At 44.4% G+C, this 24,508-nt stretch overlaps 1 protein-coding gene and 1 long non-coding RNA gene across 27 annotated transcripts in view; one reads left to right on the plus strand and one right to left on the minus strand.

Moving 5' to 3' along the window:
• FGGY (FGGY carbohydrate kinase domain containing) overlaps positions 1 to 24,508 on the minus strand; it is a 420,837-nt gene that overhangs the window by 28,062 nt on the left and 368,267 nt on the right. Inside the window, exon 15 of one of the 26 annotated variants that reach the window (XR_007410823.1) lies at positions 23,425 to 23,667. The exons of the other annotated variants lie outside the window; for them this stretch is intronic. The gene's annotated coding sequence lies outside the window, so the exon portion shown is untranslated. The remainder of the gene's footprint in view (positions 1 to 23,424; positions 23,668 to 24,508) is intronic. 26 annotated transcript variants of the gene reach the window in all.
• The window catches only part of LOC118354704 (uncharacterized), a 54,376-nt gene that overhangs the window by 8,050 nt on the left and 21,818 nt on the right, over positions 1 to 24,508 (plus strand). The window lies entirely within an intron of this gene.

Consider the following 24,508-nt stretch of genomic DNA (forward strand, 5'->3'; position numbering starts at 1 on the left):
ATTCTAGATGTCATGCTGTATCATGTCCTCTTTTTTTTTTTTATCCTTTAAAATATATTTTTGTATTTTGCCCCTAAAAATAAAATGATGTCCCAGGGCAACCTTTCTGGGTGGTGCATCATTGTGAGATGAGAGTTCCCAGGTCTCCTCTGAGAGGTGGGTCACCGTGAGGTTAGTCCTCATGCTCAAAGCCAACATCCAGGAGGGAAGCTGCATGAATTTCATGGTAAGGTGGTACAGTAGGGGCAGAGGTGCTCTGACATCACAACCAGCCACGGAATGGTTTAGAGTTTAACACGAGTCTTGGCAGAGAACAGGCAAAGATAAGGTCAGAGGGAAAGTTTCCTGATCCCCAGCATCTGCCATGATATATTTGAAAAGTTCCTTGGGGTTGAGGGAAGGGTCCTAAAGAAGAAAGTCCTCGGTGAAGGGTGACACCAGAAAGCTTGCCTATTTCTCTGACTCACTACCTGGAGTTTTCATCCTACGAGACAGTTTAATGAAGGCAGTACGTCCAGAAGATGAATGTGTACACATTTGTTATGTCTGGCAAGAAAGGATTAACGAAATAGCATAGTACAAGCATGTTTATCATATCCACTAGCTAGAAGATGGGGAAGCCTAGAGCAGGGTCCTAAGGGAGTGGGTGGGGATGGGGGAGAAGTATGGATAGAGGGGGCTGGAGGAAAGAAAGGACTTTACACACCCTTCATAGCGTAAGGAGCGAGAGACAACTAGATACCAAGTAGAGGGGGCTTTGGAAGTATTTTTTCCTTTTGTCCAAGATCCTATCTTGTCCCCCTGTCTTTCTTCCACCCTCCCTCTCTTCTTTTCTCCTTCCCTCCTCCCCCTATATGTGTTTATTGAACATCTACCATATGCCGATCACTATTTTAGGCTCTGGCAGTCACTGGTGAACAAAATCAGCATGGTCCTCGCCCTTGGGAAATTTAGAGCCTTGTAGGAGAGACAGACGGTAAACAAATATTCCACCAAATGTCTGTAATCACGCATCACAGTAAATGCTATGAAGCAGAAAGACAAGGGGCTCCATCATGTTGTGTGAGGAACACGAGCTTCGATGGGGGGTGGGGGGAGGCGTCAGGGGATCCTTCTCCCTGGAAGTGGCATTCAAGCTCATAGCTGAAGGAAGAGCAAGACCTAGGTCAAGAAAAATTTGTGTGTGTGAGGGGGAGGGGCAGCATCAGCTTTTATTCCAGGGAATAAAAGAAATAATCACAATAATAGAGATGATAAAAGCAATAGGTACTTATTGCTTACCGAATAGTTTCCATGTGCCAGTTGTTATTGTAAACATCTAATAACTATTTATTCATTTAACCCTCACAACACCTCTGTGAAGCAGCTTATCATTATTGTCCTCCTTTTTCAGAAAATAAAGCTCAGAGAAGTGAAAGAGCATGCCCGTCACAAAGTAAGAGGGTAGAGAAATCTAGATAAAGCTCAGGCAATCTGGCTCCAGCGAAGGAAGACCTGGTGAGGAAGGGAACGAAGGAAAAGAGTGAGGCTGAACTTTGGCAATTGCAGGGGTGGAGAGGGCACAGCCAGCCACTCAGGGGCCAGATGATCCCTTCTAGAATCTTTCTTAAATTTGATGGTAGAAACGCACTGCAGGGGTCTTAGAGGGGTGAGACTGACCTTTTCCAGAGCCCTCCCTGGTTGCAGTGGGGAGGCAGCCTGCAGTAGGTGCCCAGCTGGGAGAACGGGGCAGGAGTCCAGGTGGGAGTAACAGGGGTTTGCATCAGGTACCCCGTTACATAACTAACTGACTAGCTGGGCTTCTCGGTGCTTCCTTCCCTCCCTTCTCCTTCCCCTTGTCCCCAGCTCTCGCTCGTTCCTGCTCCTCTCAGCAGCACGTGGAGGACCCCCAGGTAAGACCCCTGCTCCCGCTCCCTCTGCCGAGCTGCAGATGGACCCCGGCATTCCGTCACCTTCTCCACGGCACCCTTCCCACCTCCCCGCTCGGGATCCTTCTCTCCTCGCCTGTGTGCCGGAGGGAGCAGCTGCTGGTCTCCAGAACCCAGCTGTTCTCCCAACTTCTCGCAAGTGTTTCTTAGCGTCAATGCTTCTAATTAGTTAAAATAGGAAGGGGGGGTTGGTAAACAGAGGAGCAAGAGAGAGGCCTAATTTTAGCTGTAGCCAAAAGGACTTTCCCTCAAATACACTGTGATCTCAAAATACTTAGCCAAGCGCATATGGCCACGGTGGGGAGAGGATTCGGAGAGCACAGAAGGAACACTCAAAGCCAAGCGGGACCGCCCCTGCCTTCCCGAACGTGGGCCTGGATCGGGCCTGGATCGAAGAGGAAGGCGATGAAAGCAGACCCAATCCTTCCCCTGCGCCAGGCACTGGGCGAGCTTTGTGAGTCAACTCAGCCGTCCACTTCCTCCTCCCAGCCGGAGGGGGCTGCAGCAGCTGCGATCACCCCATCACCCCATCACCCCGGTGTTACAGAGGAGGGGACTGACGCTCCGGGGGGCTGACGGTGAGCCCCAGGGAGCCAGGATTTAAACTGGGTCGCTCTGACTTCGAAGTGCCCAGCCAAAGGAAGACAGGGTCTCAAACCGGGGACAGATAGAAGGTACTGGGTGGACAGCTTGACCAGAGATGCAGGGCAGAGCAGAAGGACAGACAGCCCAGGGGGTGCTGCCGTCAGAGCCCTCAGTGGCATCACTGCAGAAACTGGCACAGATCGCCCAGGGCCTCAGCTTTTTTCCACTCCTGAAACCCCTTCCAGCCCTCACAGGACATCACTAACAATTTACAGGTAGATAAATCATTTGGTGAATGCCCTCCGCCTTTCACTACAGAAAAGAGAGAGAGAGAGAGAGAGAGAGAGAGAGAGACACCACTGCTTTCTGCAATCTAAGAAGATGGCCTTTGGCAAAAGAATCTGAACTGGCTAATCCCACCCACCCCCACCCTAGCCTGCCTTCCTAAGGTTGTGGTGGCATCTGGGCTCCTTCAGAAAATGGGCCACCTGGTAGGACTCATCACATCAGCTTCCTTCATCTCGGTTCAGGCTTAAAAGGCCTCTTCACTGGGAAGCTCCCCAGTGAGGTTTTCCACGCACATCTGGAGACTTTCCACAATAGGCCTTTGAAGCGGCCTGAAGTATTCCGGGAAGCCGGGCTCACTGGGCTGAGGTTTAAAGAGCAGAAGCCCACATTTATTTTTCTTTCCCGCCTTCTTTGACAAAACTCCCCCCAGTGGTTTGTGGGCATTTGCAAAGCGGCCCTGATTTTCAGCTTACCACTTTGAGGGCTGAAGGCTTAAAGAAAAACAACAATAAAGCACATTCTAAGGAAGCCCTGATACCATAAAGGTCTGTGTCTGTGTTTGGCTCCTCCGGCCAGACTCTGACTCATGCCTTAGTCATCTTCGTAGCAGAAAGAAAATGAACTCTGGACCCAAACGGACTAGCTCCATCACTCAGCCCGGGTGACATGTGTCAAGTCACTTAGACTTTCTGACCGGTGAGGTGAGTTAACAGTCCCTGCCTTGTGTGGAGGACGGATGGTTAGAAGAGGTGAGGTGAGAAAAATCACTTCACGTGTTGTCTGCCATGGACCTTTCTCCACTGCCAGGATTGTGCTCGCTCACATAGGCAAGCCCCCACTCATTCTCTACAACTCGACTCAGGTGATGCTTTCCTCTTCTGGAAATGTTTTACCTTTCTCTTGCCCAGGCCAATTCCAGTATGTGTCTTCTATGCTTCAACGCCTCTCTATCCTCTAAACCACAGAGAGTTGTTTTTTCCATTTTAGGTGTCTGTCCACCACACCCCCTACCACCACTGGATCTACAGACACATGGTGTTTTTGTTTTCAATGTTGTATCTCCTCACTGGGCACAGTGCCTGGTACATTGAAGTGCTTAGGGAATATTGACTCATTAATTAATTTAACAACTATTTATTAAGCACCTACTCTGAGCAGGGAGGGTACTTATTCTAGCTACTGAAGATACAGCAGTGAGTCAAAGAAGTGTAGCCTCTATTTTCTGTAAGTTTACATCCTGGCATGGAAAGTCATATATTACGGAGATCCACAGTCGGCCCTTGAACATGGCAGGCAGGAGTGAGAGGTGCCAACGTCCCACACAGTTGAAAACCTGCACTTAACCTTTGACTCCCCCAAAAACTTAACTACTAATAGCCTACTGTTGACTGAAAGCCTTACTGACAACATACAGATTCGATTTACATGTTTTTTTTTTTTTTTTTTAAATTCATGAGAGACACACACAGAGAGAGAGGCAGAGATACAGGCAGAGGGAGAAGCAGGCTCCATGCAGGGATCCTGACATGGGACTCGATCCTGGCGGGATCAGGCCCTGGGCTGAAGGTGGCGCTAAACTGCTGAGCCACCCGAGCTGCCGACATGTATTTTGTTTATGTGTTATATACTATGTTCTTACAATAATAGAAGAAAATGCTAATTAAGAAAATCATAAAAAGAAAATACATTTATATTACTGTACTGTATTCATCGAAAAAAAAAAAACTCCATACATAACTGGACCTACACAGTTAAGACCTGTGTTGTTCGAGGGTCGATTTTATAGAGGGATTTCTGGTTATAGCTCGAGCATATAAAAGCCTTAGAGGTCCTTACTCCCTTCCTTACAACAAGAAAAAAGCTAAAAAACTGAAAATCACTGATCTTTCTTGTATCAACTGGAGAACTGAGGTTGCAGGGGAAGCCACCACCCTGAAATCTGGAGACAAGAGAATCCAGACAGTCACAGTTGAGATCTTATCTAGAGCAGAAGCCACTAGAGTAACAAACTGGTAGGGGCAATTCAGTTATAATTTTGAAGTGCTAGGGACTAGCATGAGACTGAGAAACTCAGGGGCTACAGTCTTAATGGGAGACCCACACTGGCATGGGTTTTACCACCAGGAACCTATGGGGTTCTCACCACGAAGAGGTAAGAATGATCCCCTCTTGGCTCCAGCAGTGGGAGAAGAAGACTAAATGCTGTGAAATATGCCAGAGTTTGCTATACACGATGACCTACTCATAAGGAGAAGACTTTACCAGAGTTTTGTCCCACCTGGAAGAAGGACATCTTCCCACCTCTAGCTCCCTCTAGCCTTCCTGTTTCACCCAAGAGAGAGGCAAAAAGGCAAGAAACATTCATTTGTGAAGGGACACAGCCCAGGGACAAAGGCTCAATAAATCTAAGATTTAATCACAAGATTATAGAGTGCTTTCCCTTCCCCACACCTTAAAACCAAACCAACAGGGCTCCAGGATAATATAGTATAGCTAACAGAACTACAAGACACAGACTATCTAAAGGAGAGGCTCCCAAGGAAAGCTCAAAGACTGAGGGGCAGTTGAAGCCCAAAGTAAGCAGAAAAAGCCAAGAAAAAGAAGCAAGAAGAAAAAATAAAAAGATAAAAAGAAATAATAAAAAGCAGTAATCAATTAAATTGAATACTGGAAAATAATAGAGAAAATGAATGAAACCAAAAGCTGGTTCTTTAAAAAGACCAATAAAACTGATAAACCTTTAGCCAGACTGACCAAGATAAAAAGAGAAAAGGCACAAATTACTAGTATCAGAAATTAAAGAGAGGTCATCACTACTGAGCTTATAGACACTAATCAGATAATGTAAGAATCCTATGAGCAACTCTGTGCCCGCAAATTTGATAATTTAGATGAAGTGAATTATTTCTTTAAAAGATGCAAACTATCAAAATTCACACAAGGAGAAAGAGATAATCTGAAGAGACCTATATCTATTAAAGAAATTGAATTCATAATTAATTACCTTCCAAAAAACAAAGCACTAGGCTCAGAAGTTTTCACAATGAATTCTACCAAACATTTAAGGAAAAAAATTATACCAGTTCTTTACTATCTCCCCCAAGAAAATGGAAGAGAGAGAGAGATAGACAGACAGACAGACATCCTAACTCATTTTGAGATCAGCATTATTCTAGTACCCAAACTAGATGAAGACCTTATAAGAAAGGAAAATCAAAAACCAATGTCTCTACGAATATAGATGCAAAAATCAACAACATAATATTAGCAAATCAAATCCAACTACATATAAAAAGAACAACACATCACAGCTAAGTGGGATTTTTCCAGGTATGCAAGGATGGTTCAACATTCAAAATCAATAATGTAATTCACTACAACCACAGGTTAAAGAATCCAAATCATATTAATAGGTGCAGAAAAAGCAGTTGATAAAATGTGCATCTTAAAGTTCACTCTGTGCACTATATTGTTCAATGGTTTTTAACAAATGCATAAAGTCATGTATACACAATGACGATAGCATGATATTTTCACCCCCTCCCCTAGAAATCCCTGTGCCTCACCAATTTTATCCTTTCCCCCACTCTCCTGGGTCCATTGGTAACCTCTGATCTTTTTACTACCCCAATGATTTTGCCTTTTCTGTAATGTTACATAATTGGAATCATGCAATATGTAACCTATAACAGAACACGCTATATATGACAAGCAATCCAACTGTATTACAACTGTATGAAACAATCTCACTTAAGGTTGTAAGAGATAAAGGTGCTGACCTAAGTAGCTCTGGGGAAATGTGAAGAGTTTGTAAAACTGAAGGCAAAAGAGACTACCTCAGCACTGTACTTCATTTGATAAAGCGGTAGCCCAGAGGGGTGTGAGTGAGCAATGCTGGTATTTCTACACTTGTGTCCTAGAATAGGACAATTACAATTAAGGAAATGTAGGGTGGATGGTAGGAAGCAGGTTTCTCACTATTTGAGTAGGAGTTTATAGATAAGCAAGAGAGGGAAGCTGGGATGATCTGTGTGGTAAGAGATTACTCTTGGAGATAAAATCAGCTAATGGTTAGCTTCATGTAGACAGAGATGATTGCATATATATTAATATTTATAGATATGGGTATACACACAGATTAGTACACACATAGGTATCAGCGGGGAGGGTTGAAGCAACAACAGCTCAGTAGCAATGAGCACACCTGGTACCCAGATCTGTGGGTTTCTGTGATCATTCTCCAATAGATAGAATCAGGGTTCCTTGGAGAAGTACCTGATTCTAGTACTGGGGGAGGAAACAGACGAAATGAGCTTGGAGGGTCTTGTAGTGTCAGAAAGTAAGGAATTAATAAAAAAGAACACACACAATTTGGAGTTATTTCAGAGATAAAGGATCCAATTGAGGAGTTCTACTGGCCAAAACCAGAATGGCTGAGGAACAAAATATAGTACTGGATTATAATCCAAAATATCACATAAATATCTATGAGTTCACACTGATCTAAAGAAACGGAATGCACGCCAGGACACCTGCACCCCGATGTTTAAAGCAGCAATGTTCACAATAGCCAAACTGTGGAAGGAGCCTCGGTGTCCATCGAAATATGAATGGATAAAGAAGATGTGGTCTATGTACACAATGGAATATTAGCCATTAGAAACGACAAATACCCACCATTTGCTTCGACATGGATGGAACTGGAGGGTATTATGCTGAGTGAAATAAGTCAATTGGAGAAGGACAAACATATGGTCTCATTCATTTGGGGAATATAAAAAAATAGTGAAAGGGAATAAAGGGGAAAGCAGAAAAAATGAGTGGGAAATATCAGAAAGGGAGACAGAACATGAAAGACTCCTAACTCTGGGAAATGAATTAGGGGTGGTGGAAGGAGAGGTGGGCAGGGGGTGGGGGTGACTGGGTGATGAGCACTGAGGGGGGCACTTGACGGGATGAGCACTGGGTGTTACTCTATATGTTGGCAAACTGAACACCCGTACAAAATAAATTTATAAAAAAAGAAAAGAAACGGAATGCATGAATGAATGTATGAATGAGGAGAGACAAATGTCTCATGCAGAATTCCAAATTTATAGAGATATTCCACCCATGAGGAAGTGCGGCATAACTTCCTTATGTGTGGGCTGCACATAATAGTGACTTCTTCCAAAGAGTACAGGGAAAGAGGAAAAACAAAGTCGTTTTACAGTGGAAAAAGCTGACAAACATTATCTTAGCTGGATGATCAAGGTCAATACTAGCTATGATAAGTCATGTTGATACTACGTATCTTGATATAATGTGAAGAGAATGGCATTTTGTCTCCAGAGTCTTCTTCCCCCAAAATCTTAGCTCTGGTTGAATCACCAGAAAAATATCAGACAAATTCCAACTGAGGAGCGCTCTACACAGTATCTGACCAGTACTGCTCAAAACAGTCAAGGTCATCAAAAACCAGAGAAGCCTAAGGAGACATGATGACTGAACGTAATGTGATATTCTGGATGACATCCTGGAACGGAAAAAGGACATTAGGTAAAAACTTAGAGAATCTGGATAAAGTAGGAACGTTAGCTAATAATGTATCGATACTGGCTCACTCGTCATAACATATACAAAACGGTAACAATAAGGGAAAGATGTCAATGTTAAGGAAAACTGGGATGGGGTTTATGAAAACTATAGTCTCACAATTATCCTATAAATAAACTATTCTAAAAAATAAAGCTTGTTAAAATAATACACGTATATGTACATACATACACATTGGTGTATATTAAGTCAGGTGGCTCTATGTTCTAGAAGAAGGAGACAAGTTGGGCGGGGATGATGGAGGATGAGTGGGGCAGGCGGTCTGCGTGAGTGACCAGCGATGGCGTCTCTCTGATAAAATGTCTGAAATGATAACTCTCTGATAAAATATCTGAAATGATATCTGCTAAAGTGATATATGAGCAGAGATGGACAGGGATTGAGGGAGGGAACTGTGGAAATATCTAGAGAAAGAGAATTCCATACCAAGGGAACCAAAATGTGAGAGCCCTGAGCGTGGGAGTGGTGTTGAGTACGCACAAAGAAAAGAAAGAAGTCAGGGTAGGTGGAGAGGCCTGGGCCAGGAGCAGAAGAGCAGATAATGGAGTCAGAAAGGAGGTGGGCGCTGGGCCAGGTGGGCCCTGTAGGCCACAGGAAGCAGGAAGCAGGTGAACCAGTAGATGAGATGAATGAAAACTCTTCATCTTGAAATTTATTCTAGGTACTCTAGCCTTTTAAAAAAAATTTAAATGAAGAGTCATCATAATCCACCTCCCTCCACCCTCCTCATGAGCACACACAAATATTCTATCATAACAACGCCAAAATTTCTTAGCCTGCAATTATTCTGACAAACCCCTCTAGTCCTGTAGAAGCTGTCTAAGGCATGCTATATCCTCTCTGAAACAAAATCTCAGATGGTTTCTAGGCAGGCAAAGTGAAATGAAGGCTTGAGGCCAACTTTTCACATAATTCAATTTAAAAGAAACTTACATATGCCTGAAATCTTTAGATAATGGAAAGAAAAGTGGATTTTCCTCTCTTCGTTATTAAAGTAATTGGCTCAAACTCTCATTTCATTTTGTACTTGTAGGCACAACCCAGAGTCTGTAATTAGTTTCAAACCACCAAAGTAGAAACAGAAGAAAACCTCAACTAACTGAAGGACCTTTTTTTTCCTTGACATACTTGGCTTTCAATGGCTACGGGCAAAAGGCACCAATCCAAAAAGCTTATGACTGAGACTTGTTTAAAAAACAAAATAACTTGCAAAGTCTATCTTGGGTGCGTCCCATATGAGATCCTTACCGGCCACCTTCTCCATCTCTACTTCTAGTCCTGAGTTAGGAGAGACAATATCCTGGGTGAGGAGAAAATCCCCACTCGTCAGAGAGCCCACCAGGCTTATCACTTGCATGCCAAGGTAGGCACAAGAACCCTCACCAATAAAGATGAAATCACAACCACTTTTCCGTGAACTTTTTTTTAACCAGAGATGTTCATAAACAAAGGCATTCTACTGCATGAGCATGAGAGTAAAATGTGACTCTCTCAGTAGTGGGGACTCGATCTCAGAATATCTTGATCTATTTAAGGGTAGTTGGTGCCACACTCAATCACTGGTCAGGTCTTTGGAGTCAACCTCCCTGAACCTCAGTTTTTCATCTGTAGAATTACAATTATGGTATCTGCTTGCAAAGCCCTTATCAAGATTAAATGAAATAATGTCCCTAAACACCTAGGAGTGTCTAGCTTATAAAAAGCGATTGATGTATGTTGCTTTCTTTTTTTTTTTTTCAATATTTATTTATTTTAGAGGGGGTGGTGTGGGGAGTGAGGGAGAGAGAGGGAGAATCTTAAGGAGACTCTGTGCTGAGCGTGGAACCAATGAGGGGCTTGAACTCACGACCCCGAGATCACGACCTGAGCTGATATCAAGAGTCAAACGCTTAACTGACTGAGCCATCCAGGTGCCTCTGTGTGTTGCTTTCTTTTCTAAACATCACTTCTACAGCCTGTATTTATACCTGACATGGATCTGGTAAATAGCTGTCTCCTGATAAATGTGGATACATAACTATCTGAATGAAATATCTCAACAGTGGTACTTTCTGTCATGTCATGAAGTCAGGAATGATACTTTCTGCCATGATACTTACTACGATGCTGATAATAACAATCATTTATCGAGCACTTCCCGTTGGTAGGTGCTGTGATACACTTTACAAATGGAGAGCTTGAAATGAGCAATTTTCCTGGGATGACACAGCTAGCAAGTGGCAGAACTAGATTTTGAGCCTACAACCTCCTGATTTCAGCAGCCATGCTCTTACCTGCTGGAGCACTCTGTGCATTGTTTTAGAGCACATTTAAAACACAAAAGGCACTTTTGACTTCTTTTGTTAAGAAAGACTCAACTAGGTGAATAAGGCTTTTTGTTGCTCCCCAGAATAGCCTCGCCCAGTTGGGGCGAGGGAATATAAAAATATATTTTTTAGCAAATGGAACCGGTTGAGCTACCCGGGAATGGCTTTGAGAAGGTGACTGAACAAATCATTCAGTCCTGTTCTGAGCGGCCAGCATAAATCTGGTGGGGATGCCACACATCTGGGCTGGCAGAGGAGGAGGATCCTGGAGGGTTTTCTTGAGGAAAAGAAGTAAAAGTGCCCCAAGGGCAAAGGAAATTATTCCAAGAAAGGGAGCTGGAGGAGTGGCCCTGGGTGTCAGTTTCACAGTGGCAGGAAGCTAAAACCAAGGGCATGGGGAACGGCCAGGAGCCAGGAGGCTAAGGGTGAGGGTCTGGGGTCAGGGGATACAGTGAAAGGTTCTAGATAGGCTGTGGGAGATACCAGGCCGTAGCAAGCCTTCTGACTTCCAACAGTTCCCAGGGATGTGCTAGGCTTGTTCCTCTGGGATGTTTCCACTTCCTTGTCTTCTTTCTGTGGTTCTGTCCCATGATGCCCCAATGCCCCAATATGAGCTTCTCCTTTCTCTCTCTCTCTTTTTAAAAAGATTTTATTTATTTATTCATGAGAGACACACAGAGAGAGGCAGAGACACAGGCAGAGGGAGAAGCAGGCATCATACAGAGAGCATGACGTGGGACTCGATCCCAGGACCCTGGAATCACGCCCTCAGCCGAAGGCAGACGCTCAACCACTGAAACACATGGGTGTCCCAAGCTTCCTCTTTCTAATTCTGCTTCGTGTTCAAGGCCTCCTCACACTGGATCACCTCCAGGAAATAGTCCACACACCCCACACCCCTGGTCCATCTTCCTGTCCTAAATACAATCTGTACTAAAGAATGTTTGAATGCTTGCTGTTGTTCCAATATTTTGACTTTCTCACCCCACTTAGATGGTAATCCTTTCTTGAGTAACAGCTGAGACTGTTTTCTTTAATGTTAGTTTCAGCATAAAACAAATGTTCTCAAAGCTCCCAGTGACTTTTACTCTGAGGGTTCCCAAATGGAATGTAAAAATTCCTGGGAGCTCAGGATCACCTGGGGGGCTCAGGTTAAGAGTCCAGCTCTTAATCTCGGCTCTGGTCTTGATCTCAGGATCGGAGTTGGAGCCCCACACTGGGCTCCGCACTGGGCAAGGAGCCTACTTAAAAACAAGAATAAAAAAAAAATTCCTGGGAGCTCAGAGGTTGGGAGTGATTTCTTCTTTTAAATGAAGACAATAGGGGCACCTGGGTAGCTCAGTGGTTGAGTATCTACCTTCGGCTCAGGGCGTGATCCTGGGGTCCAGGGATGGAATCCCACCATCGGGCTCCCTGCATGGAGCCCGCTTCTCCCTCTTCTCCCTCTGCCTGTGTCTCTACCTCTCTCTGTGTGTCTCTCATGAATAAATAAAATCTAAAATAAATAAACAAATAAATGAGGACAGTAATATCAATCTCATAGAGTTGTTTGACAGATTGAGATAACAGGTATGAAACTGCTCAGAAGTCTCCCTAGTTGTATAGACAGGTCTAGCAGAAGAGAAGGAAAAGGCAAATAGAACTAGTGGGAGCCTCAGGCAGAAGGAAAAGGAATTCTGGGAGGGGGGGATGCAAAGAATTGCTAATGAAACTGATGTTGTCATTGTCTCCCGTGTGTCAGGCACCGTGCTAGGTGCTTCATGTATATGATGTATGGGACACTGGTGAAGAGCACACATCCTAGAACCAGGCCAACTGGGTTCCAATTCCAGTTTGATATGCTACCAGCTGTGTGAGCTGTTATTAAAACGCTTATGGCTTATTTTCTTCATCTTTAAATTGGGATAATTTAAAGCAGGAGTTGGCAAGTTTTTTCCTCTAAGGGGCCAGATAGTAAATACTTCAGGGTTTCTGGGACACACAGCTTCTGTTACAGCTACTCAGCCCTGCAGTTGTAGCATGAAAGCAGCCATAGACTCTATGGGAGCAAATGGGCGTGACTGTCTTCTAATAAAACAGTATTTGTAAAAAACGGGCAGTGGGCAAGAATCGGCCCACAGGGAGCGGTTTGCCAGCCCCTAATACAGAATCTACCTCACGGGGTCCAGAGGACTGAAGAGCTAATAAAGCTTATGCCCTGCACACAGTAACCCCTCCACAAAGGGTAGCTGTTATTATTATAATTAACCCAAGGAATAGGTGTTACAATGCCCTTGCACAGGGAAGAAACCCAAAGTTCAGAAATGACTAGAAAACTTCTCCAAGACCTGGCATCTTCTAACAGTGGCAGGTCAGACTCAGAGCACAGACTTGTGGGACTCTATAGTTGTCCCCCACAATTTTTGTCAACTTCAAGGATCTAATCAGAGCCAAGACCCTATTTTGTACACCCAAAGGGAAACTTGCTCTCATCCTGTATCTCCAAGTGTTCAGGGACTTGACTCACACACTGGTCACACACTGAATGATGAAATCAGTCCTGAGATCCAGATGGGCATTGTCGGAAAGTCCCCAACTTCACTTCCTTTCTATCCTGACTCCAGTCGGTGGGGAACAGGTGTGGAATCCGTGTTCACTACCCTCTTGGGTGCTTACACAGTCTCAGCCCTCCCTGGCCTCGTCGGTTTCCTATGACACCGGTGGATCAGCTGCCTTTGGGGAGCCCTCATTAAGTGCACAAATAGGGCAGCCTTCCCAAATCCCACATTAGTTCTGCTTTGGAATGCCAGAACTTTTCTACCATGGAAAAATGCTTCATGCCCTGACTCTTAACAAACCCAGCAAGTTCAAATGCATTTCTGGGGTGGGGGTTGGGGGTCAGGAATCCCAAGCTGTTATGTGAGAAGGCAAGGAAAGAAAGGGCTTTTCTTGAAAGGGGGAAACAAAGGGCATGCAGAAATGTCACCAAAATGCCCTGCAAACTCTCTAGCTTGCCCCAAGTTGTTCTTTTGTCTGAAAGCCTGTGATTTATGTAACTCCCTCCCCAGGTCAGTGATTGGCTTCTTAAACCTGAGACTATGGAGCCAGTGCCAGCATAGATTTCTTTCCATATATCAAAGACACGGAATAAAAAGAAAAAAGAATCCCCATTAAATGGCACAGACTTGGTGCATTTCAAAACTAGCCACCTATCAGTTTTATCACTACTTTTCTCTTCTCCTTCCTCCTCCTTTCCTCCTTCCGCCCTAAAGCCAAGTCTACTACCCAGTCTATTCTAGGGAAAGCCTCTCCGGTTCTGTAGCTGAGAAGATACCGTAATGATTGGTTTTGTGTATGTGGATTTAACAGCAATCAGCTGTCTGCTTTATGTTTCATTCCACATCTTATGGAGTAAAACCATTTAGGCTGCAATCCCCCACAGGCACTGTATGCTGTCTACTTCTGGAGTTTAGTGGACCACTGTGTTGATGTATTTTCCCTCATCAAAGGATGGAAGTGGCTTGGCCTTCAACTTGATGTTCCTACAAGACAATGCAATGGTAGAAGCTGGGCTGGCAGTCACACAGATCCATCCACCACTAAGTCTTTGAAGCCCAGAATCCAAGTGGATCTTCCAGGCTCCAGGCTGACAGATGCAACCCTTCCACTGGCCGCCGTGGGCTTTCCACCCAGGGAAACAGCAGCCTCTGTGGGGCTTGCTGTCTCAGCAGAGGTGAAGGGGCCTTTCATCAGGGTGGCCACTGCTTATTACCCCAATAAAATTCACCTTTGAGTCCTAACACTTTTAATGATCGGTTATTAACAATTATTCCAGGACATAAGACACAGGCTATCCTGGATGTATTATCACCTTTCCTCAGGGGCTGTCAATGGTTGGGAGATTTGGGGAAATAATTGTCACCAGGCCCCATTCTCTCTAGAGTCACAAGAAAGGGGGAAGTTTCAAACTTTTAATTTTGATTTCAATGCCTTATTTTGCATTGCCTCTTCTGACAGACTCTATCAAACTTTAGACTTCACAAAAGTGAAGATGCACCTAGAAAATACTGAAGCATACAACAATACTAACTGTATGTGGGGTGGACCTTTCTAATGCTGGTGGCTGGGGAAAAAGGCTCCTTCCCACAAGCAGGAAGGGAGGTCTTCCTGTAAGGCCTAGCTCAGGAGCTCCCAAATTTTGGACCAACAAGATCACCAAACCCTTTGGAAACCAGCTTTTTATTTTGCCACATAAGGACCTTGGAAATAAAACATAAAAAACCCCAACTACTCAACATTTACTCTGACCATTATGGCAGAATGAATAATATAATGAATAGGAGATTTTTAACATCCAAAAAAAAAAAAAAGTTATCATGACCTCGGAGTAGAGGGAAAACACTTAAATTGTCTACATTTAACTTTGTTAAAAACTCAATACACTGCTCTTCTTTTTTCAATTCCCATTGGCTAGTGAAACTTTGTTAAAGCCTGCAGCGAGGGCTAGTTTCACAGGTGTGTCCACTGTCTTGTCACCCAGGGCCCCAGGTCAGGAAGAGCCCCAGTTTGGGGCTTAGTGATCTGTAATCACCATCTTGAAATTTTTAATAATTTTATTTATGGATTTGTGCTTTGCCCGTGAAGGCTGAGGGGACACTGGAGTGTGGGACAGGGGCCCTCTGCTGCCTTTCCTTTCAAAGAGCTGGATCTTGGCTGTCTGCAACCTACCCTCTGCCCCCCACTGCTGACCCTGCACGAGGTGAGGGGTGTGTGTGGGGGGCAAGCACAGGTGTGGGGAGAGCCAGGCCAGGTATTGAGCCCGTGGCATTTCAAGGTGGGACAAGGCGGGGGCTCTGCCTGCCACCTCCACTGCCACGGGGTATTGGGTGGGTAACTGGGAAAGCGCAACACCCTGGGGGTCACCTGCCAGCCACCAGCTGAGGCAGCAGGCCTGTGGGAAGGGGAGACTTCCCTGTCCCTGGCCATAGCCTCACATTTTCATTTTGCACTAGATCCTACACGTTCTGCCTGCAGTAGCTGCCAATGACATCTGAGGACCACTGGATTACCCAGAGACCCTTGTCCCTAAATAGTCCCCTCCCTCCCTCTCACTCATGAGGAGACTCTGGGCAATGGCTGTGATTTCCAGATTTTCTTGTGGAAGGCCCATTTCCCCAGGGGCTAGGCACTGGCCCATTTTCTGGCCTGGACTGGGTGGCAAGTCGTCATTCTTACCATCCTTCACTGGTGGGCAGCACTTGACAGCTAAGAAAGCACGCTTGTACTGTGTGTATGTGTGTGTGTGTGTGTGTGTGTGTGTGTGTGCACGCGCGCGCGCGCACGCGCGCACATGCGCACATGCATTAATCTCACTTTCCCCAGCTGGATGAATCTGAGAAAGCTTATACTTTGGATTTTCAGACAAATCTAGGTTCAAGTCCCGACTCTGACTTTCCAGCTATGTAGCTTTGAGCAGATGATTTGCTTTTATCTCAACCTCTCACTTTATAAAGGAAATACTAGTATCTACCTACTTCACATATGCTAACTTACAGATGAAATGTAGCTATGCATCTAAGTAAGTGGCAGGCGACCAATTAAGAGATGAGGAATGATGTCCCAGGCACCCTCCAGGCAGAGGGGAGTGCCCACTGTTCAAGGGGGCCCAATATTCACTGCATAAGTGAGTGAAAAGAACTCTGGAAATCTGGGAAAATGCTTCTCAAGGAACAAGATCTGAGCACACTGATTTAGACAGGTGAGAAGAAGTACTGAAACTAGGGTTGGCGTAGAAAGCATCGAGTACGAACATAACCTCCTTCCCATCTCTTCCACATTCCTGCTCTGCCTTTTGGAGAGGGCAACAGACCTGTTATTGCACTGGAAATGTTCAGGAGGGCAGCATTAGGCGTGTTTTGGATGAGGAATCAGAAAGTCCCAGAATCCAGTCTCAGGTTGTGTCTCTATAACCTTGGGAACATCACCTCCCACTCTGGAACCAAATGTCCCTTTTAAACACATTAGAACCAAATGTCTTTGAAACGCATTAGATTAGATGAGTTGTTCAAAGATATTTCAGCTTTAATAGAGAAAGGAGAGTTATAAAAACATATTTTGTAACACGCTGGGACATGCCTGCGGAACTAGGGTGGGCCCCTTCGAAGCAGTGGCTTTCTGAAGGCAGCCTCCAGGCCAGGGCTGCTGCTGATTGCTCAGGCAAGGCTGCCGGCTGGGGCCCCCCAATGGCAGACATCTCATGATGCCTGTGTCTTTCTTTGCACCCAAGGCACATGTGCGTCCTTGGATTGGGCTGTGACTTGACTTTATGAGCAGTGACAGATTTAGCCATGTTCACGTGGGGTGTTTCAACACTCACCTCCAAACAGAAGGAGCACAGTGGGCTGTTGTGATGGGAATTCTGGGGGATACTATTTATGACTGTGTCTTGGTTTACCCTTGGCCTAGGACACAGGGTACCATTGGAAATGGCCTCAGCTGAAAACACTCTTTTGTCTTTCAGGGCAAAATTTCCAAATTTTTATATGCAGTCTGTTGGCTCCAGGCCTATACTGCCCCTGCCTCTGCCTCCTCTGGTCTCTCAGAGAAACAGGGGCACCCCCCCCTCCACCCCTCCCTCTCACTTGGCCTATGAGTCATTCTCAACAGAGGCAGGACATATATTAACAGCCTATCACTAGGGATTTGGGACCAAACAGATGTAGGCTCAAGTTCCAGTTCTTCCAATTTTTAGTTGTGTGACCTTCAGCATCACTTAACCTCTCTGACCCTTACTTTCCCCAGGTAAAAACAGGAAAATAATAGTACCTACCCAACAGGATTGTTTTAAGAATTAAAATGAGATGCATTCCTGCAGATAGATCCCGATGGATATGCTTAATTGTGTTTTTCTCTCTGCCCTAATCATTTTGCCTTGTTCCCTAGAAACCAAGCTTCTGTTTCCTGACTTTGATCCTCTTTCCTATCTCCAGATGCACTGGAGTGGACTGGGCTGTACTGCCATTTCTTCTGCTTTGGGACCCCTGTCTGTAGGCAGGGATCCTCCCACGGATGGACAGGAGACACAAGTATCAGTAGTTGCTCATTTTATTAAGCATTTTCTATGTGCCCAATGTATTACCATTTCCCCCTTACAAGAAGCCTAGAGATAGGCACCATTACCAATCCAGTTTTACAGATCAGGAAATTGTATGTCAGAGAAGTTAAGTCCAAGGTCCCATGACCAAGAATGGTAGAGGCTGAATTCTAACCCAGGATCTGACTCTAGAACCTTCTCTTATAATCACCAGCCTCCCTGCATGCTCACTCTTGTCCTTCTCTGGAATCATCACCACAGTAGCCACCACTGATTGAATACCTATTTATCATTACAGACATTATTCCTATCCTGTGTGGCTTTCCCAGGAATCACATGAATTAGATGTTTTCACACCCATTTTACTAATGAGAAAGCTGAGGTTAGAATAAGTAGGTCATGCAGAGTCAATTGGCTATGAAAGGAGGAGATGGGATTCAGACACCAAATATGTTCTCTTCATAGCTCCTTGAGCTCTATACTTATGGGCCAACTGCTTTATAAACATTAATTCTTGTAAGAGCTCCATGAGGCAGGTAATACTAGAATTCCCATCTTACAGATAGGAAGTCTGAGGCAGAGAAAAATTAAGAAACTCTTGCCCAGGACTCATTAGTAATAGTGGCAGAGCTGGAATTTGAAGCCACGCTGCCCAGCTCAAGTGTCTGAGCTCTCAGCCTAGCCTTTTGCACTATGTTGATAAGAGAAGTGAAGGATGCCAGGCAAGGCGAGGGGAAGTGGGGGGGGGGGGCGGTTCTGAGGCAGAGGGAATTATCTCTGCGTGGGTAAAAGGCTCAGTGAACCCAGGAACTACAAAAGCTCTGGAAGAAGGAACTCTCCACCCACATAGATTGAAGCAGTCCCCCAGAGCCCTGCCTCTCTGCTCTAAAAAGGGTCGGCCACCCTGGAGAATTTTCCAGCATTGAGCAATGGTTGTAGGTGTTTTGTTTCTCTTAGGCCCACTGAGATGTATCATGAGGAAATTGCCTTACTTAGACTCTTGAGCAAGCTGATTCTACTATTCAGCTACAAAATCCTCAGAAGAGATGGAAATGAACAGTTTAAATGACCAGTTATATTTAAATATCCAGGGGGAAAAAAAAGGCCTTTTGTCAGGAAAGATAGAAACAAACATGTATTGACTTGTGACCACATGCTGAAATATGGGAGTTGTTAAACCTCATAATAACCTTTGAAATTGTGATTCACCCCACTTTACAGAGAAATAAACCAAGGCACAAAGCAACAAAGTGATGCCCCAAAACCAAGTGGCACCAAGTGGCAAGTAAAGGATCCTGGATATGGTCTAAGGCCCACATAAACAGCTTTAGGGTACATGCTCTCAGGTGCCTCTCATTTGCCTATGATTGAGATCCATATGGTTTTAGAATTTTCTCATAATTAATGGTGAAATTACCAAGAATGTCTGCACAAACCCACAGACCATTCTGCTAACCTGGTGTGTTCTGGTCTAAAATGTTAACATTCTGAAAAATAGTTTTAGGAGAAGAAACAGTTTACAGGAACCGTTTCCAAGAAATCCCAAAGTCATAAAGACAGAGAATAGCAGATGTAAGTATATGAAAATTTAAAACTCCTGTACAAGACATCATAGCAGAAGTAGATGGTGTGGGACATATTATAAGAAAGCCCTCAGTATGTATGACAGACAAAGGATATACAGAGCATATAAACAACTCCAAATCAGTAAGAAAAAGACAACCCCATAGGAAAATGAAGAAAGGATATCAATAGGCCATTAATGGAAAACAGAAATCAAGGATATAAAGAAAATGTTCATTCTTACTAGTAACAGAGCAAAGACAAACAACTATGAACAGTCATTTTCTGCTAAGAAACTGGCAAAAATGTGAAACGATTGACAATACCCAGTGTTGGCAAAGGCGCAGGGGCACTGCTGGCAGGAATACAAATAGGGATAGTCTTTTCAGAGGACATTTTGGGCCACAGCTAAGAATATTTTAAATGCACAATCCTTCCAGTAGTAATTCTACTTTTTCATATCTCTCCAAGAGAGATTTTCATACTTCTTTATAGAGACCCATACTAAGGATGATCCTTGTATCACCATTTACCAAAGTTACATACTAGAAACCACTTAAGTGTCTATCAATAGGACAATAATTTTTTAATATATCAGATTCTGGAATTACACTCCATATGTAATAGACACAGGGCAGCTCAATGTGCACTAACAGACTCCAAAATATCTATATCTATATCTATCTATATCTATCTATTATCTATCTATCTATCTATCTATCTATCTATCTACACACATATCTGTGAAAGCATGAAAAAGGTTAAGAAAAGATAGACAATGTACAGCAGTGATTACCTCTAGGAGCAAGACAGGTTTGTGCCTTTTGCCTTTTACTCCCTAGATCTATACTGCTCCAGTTTTCATGATGTAAGTCTATTCCTGTCATTTTTCACATACCTACAAAAGAACAGGGTGGCCACAGAGAGCCACTTGCCTTGTTCTCCGGGTTACGCTCGCCCAGGACTGAGAAAGACTCTGACCCAGGGCTGAGGCTTCCTCCTCTGCTGAGGGAAATGGAGAGGCAGCTTCCTTGGAAGCTGCCTTTCCCTCATTCTCTCTCTCGGCTCCCAGGTGCTCACACATCAGAACATGTGTGCACACATACCCCTTCCTTTTGTGCACAGAGTCACTCAGGGTAAGTACTGCATAGGCTGGTGCACGCTCAAGAACTTGTGAATCATGGACCAAAGTGATTCTTGTCATCTTGATAAAACTTGTACACAATCACACCCCAATACGACCGCAACAAAAATAACAAATTGTCAGGCCCCGTCAGCACAAGCCTTGATTTAAACCATGGGGTCCGACGGGCACATATTGGATGTGAAGTTCCTTAAATAATGTCTCTGCTGGCCTAAAACATATCAGATGTTCCCTTAGCCCTAGCTCGCCCAAGACATAAACTATGTGTTCAGGGGAAAGCAGAGTCAAATGACTCATGACAGAGTTTGTTTTTAGTATGAATTATTTTTTCTGGCTCCTTGCTTTTAAAGACGGATCCTTTTCAGATGGGCTGAAGCAAGGGCTGCTGGGAGCTGGGCTCAGGAGCCTTGCCTTCCCACTGCTTCTGAAAGCAAAACATGGAGCCCTGAGCAGAGAGCTTGCTTTCCCATGAAGTTCACTCCCATTAGTGCTGCTTCTTCCTTTTCTTTTCAAAATAAACCACGTGAGGGCAGCCTCATGGTAGCTGGGTGGGCTGGTGGAAAGAGCACTGGATTTGGAGCCCAAGAGAACTGAGCTCCTTTCCCAGTGCTGCCATTTACTAATGTTAGCGTGATGCTGGGAATGTCATGTGCCTTCTCTGGGCTGCAGTTTCCTTGGGTGTGAAATGGGAAGAATAAGCATCCCCCCACTGGGTCATCGTGGGAATTCAATGAGGTAATCCAGGTAAGGTGTCTGCCCCCCATGAGGCACTCCGTTCTCAGAGTGCACTGGACTGCACCTCCAGGCAGAGACAGTGTCCTATTAGCCTCATATCCCCACTACCTGCCTGAGAATGGGGCAGAAAATATGTAAGGGATGAAGGCAGCAACGTACTTTGTCCTTGCGATGTGCCAGGTGCTGTTCTGTTTTATGTCAATTATCTCATTAATGTTACAATTGACCCTGTTAAATAGAAACAAATATTCTCCACATTTCTTGATGAAAGAAACAGGCACAGAGATTAAGAGGGCTGACGAAGGCCACACAGGTGGTCAGCAGAGGGGCTGGGGTCTGGAAGCTTGCTGTCTGACTCTAGAGCAAGAAGAGGAGAGGGAGCATGGGCAAACAGAGGCTCTCCACGTGGACCTGAAGGGAAAGCTACATCTGGAAAAGCCTACCTCTCGGATCACTTTAGAACAGATACTAGGGGAATGAGAAGGACATCAGGAGTGTGGACATTCATGGCCCTGGCAGGTCATAGGTAATGGACAACCAGAACCTACCCATGAATGTAGTGGGTTAGGACAGCTCCTCAGGGTGCTCTGGGCCTGGAGATGCCCGTGCTTCTGAAGGCATGAGCAGCTCAGGACAGGGCTGCTGCCCTAGAAGGGCCCACATCCACCATCCCCCCATCCTTGGCAGAGAGAACTAAAATGAACATGGAACTCCCGAGCTGGGAGGGACCACTGACATTGCTTGGTACTCCACTATACAGGTTAGAGAAATGACACTTGCTCAGTGCCACACCACAAGTTAATGGTAGAGCAAAGACTGGAATCCAGATCCCTACTCCCCAACCTAGGAATCTGCCTCTGGCATCTAAAATACACCATTGTCCCGTCTATGCACAGCCCTCAAGTTAAGATTTGTTTCATTCATCCATTCCATAGTTTTCATCCAAGCCGTGAAAGACAGGAATGTTGGCCATTGGGTTTTGGATACCTCCAATCCCATTGATAAAGCCATCCCCAGAGTAAGACGAATGCTTAGCCTGCTATCCCAATAAATCACTGAATAATCTGCTAGGCAAGCAACCTTTTGATAATGAGGTGGGTCTTCATAAGAGTTTGCCTACGGGGAAATAATGGAAAAAATCTGGAATAGTGATTTATGGAGGTGAATTAACAAAATGCCTTTTGGCCTTATGCTTCCAGCTCATGAGCTGCCCCTAATACCATGTATGTAGACAAAAGCATTAAGCATTAATTTATTCACTCATTCACTCAAATTCACATTTTCTTCCCAATACACAACTGAGTTCATTTCAGGGTTCATAACTCCTTTGTTCCCAAAAGCCACAATTCTGCATATCTTCCTATTCCAGCCCGTCACAGACACACACACACACACACACACACACACCTACCTTTGTTTAGTTAACATTCCCAAGCCTGTCTTAACTGTCATTCCTTCAGAATATTTTTCCTGACTCCTCAAGGCTGGGGGAGGGGTGTCACCTATTGTCACCTATTTTGGCACACAGTACATTCTATCACAGTTATCTATATCATCGTATTTCTCCTCTGAAATACTGTAAGAACCTTGAGCACAAGGACCAAGTCTCTCTTGTTCAGAATTGTGTTTGTGAACAAAGACAGACCTAGCACAGTGGCTGGCATGGAGATGGCACTCAAGATCCACTTGTTGAATAAATGAACAAAATAAAGAAAGTGCACTGAAGAGTGATTATGAATAGCATCAGCCCTCAGTTAGCTTCCAGTTGAGTAGAAGACACACAAAGAGTGGCGGACCAGGAGGTGGTGAACACACAAAGGAGAGTCACCATACATGTAAGAAGTATTATACCCAAGGTCTGCCCTGGACTGTGGCAGAACTGACTCATGAATGACTAACTCTACCAATAAAGTTGGATTTTGCTTATGTCGTATGTTCATCTTCATCTGATTTTACAGAATACAAATGCGTGGGATATGAGTTTACATGGAAGACACACAGACTGTAACCTTTCTCAGTCCAATTCTTTTGCTTGTGAACTTCCCTGTCCCCTTACTCCCATAGATGACACCTCAGGATTTTGCCATTCCAGACCATTTCTTTGAGTTCAGTGAAATAAGGATCTGAGGCAGGAGGAAAAAAAAAAGAGTGCCAGAGAGCTGAGAAGGAAAGACAGAGAAGAGATTCACATCACAGAATTCTTCTTACTTAACACACTCCAGCCTCCCAGGTCTTTTTGCTTTTCCTCAGACACATTCAATTAGTTCCCACTTCAGGGCCTTTGCACTTGCTGTGCTCTCTGCCACTTGCATCTCATCTCAAACATCTCTTCCTCAGGAAGACCTTTCCCACTGCTCACACTGCCAGTCCTTCATGCTCCTCTTGCTCAGTTCCCTGTGCTGCTTTGTTCCTTTGGGTTGCTTTATTTTCTTTCTGAGGATTTTTTGCGACCTGAAATTATAATATTTGTTGTGATTACTTGTTGCTACAACTACTTGCCTCTGGATTCCTTGCAACTGGAATATAAGCTCTCTGAGGGCAGATACTGCTCGCTCTCTCCTTCTTTCTTCTCTTCTCTTTTCTGTTTTGACATTGCTTTCTCAATAGACATAGCAGGAGGGACTGAACAAGAAGAGACAGGTATCAAAGGCTGAAAAAGATGCACATGCTCCCAAAGGGAAAGGCATTTAATGGGGCAAAGGAAAGTGAACCAAAGTGACTCTAAAAGTTCAAGAAAGAATTAATCATATTAACTCTTTAATTGCACACTACCATGGCAGGCTCAGGCATGACATTGTTGAAGTTTCCTTTTTGGGAGTGCACAAGCATTCTGTGAACATATGTAAAATGGGGATAATTTTAGTTCTTGCCCTATGATATTTTTGTGGTGACTAAATGAGTTAATTCATGTAAAGTGATCTGAACAGTACTTGGCATAGAGAAAGCATCCATAAATGTGGCCTATCATCATCATCACCATCTACAAAGAGACATGACATACCGATAATATCTATTTATAAGAATTTTATGTATTGCTATGCACTCTATTTACTGTTTCTTTTTAAAACGAAGCACAGAGGGGCATCTGGGTGGCTCAGTGGTTGAGCATCTGCAGGTCGTGATTCTGGGGTCCTGGGATAGAGGCCAACATTGGGCTCACCGCAGGGAGCCTGCTTCTCCCTCTGCCTGTGTCTCTCATGAATAAATAAATAAAATCTTAAAAAAAAAATAAAGATAAAATGAAGCACAGAATTTCTACAAACACATGTCCTGAATTTTGAATCGAATAGAG

This window comes from Canis lupus, chromosome 5 (assembly GCF_003254725.2).
Source record: "Canis lupus dingo isolate Sandy chromosome 5, ASM325472v2, whole genome shotgun sequence".
Classification (NCBI taxonomy): Eukaryota; Metazoa; Chordata; class Mammalia; order Carnivora; family Canidae; genus Canis; species Canis lupus.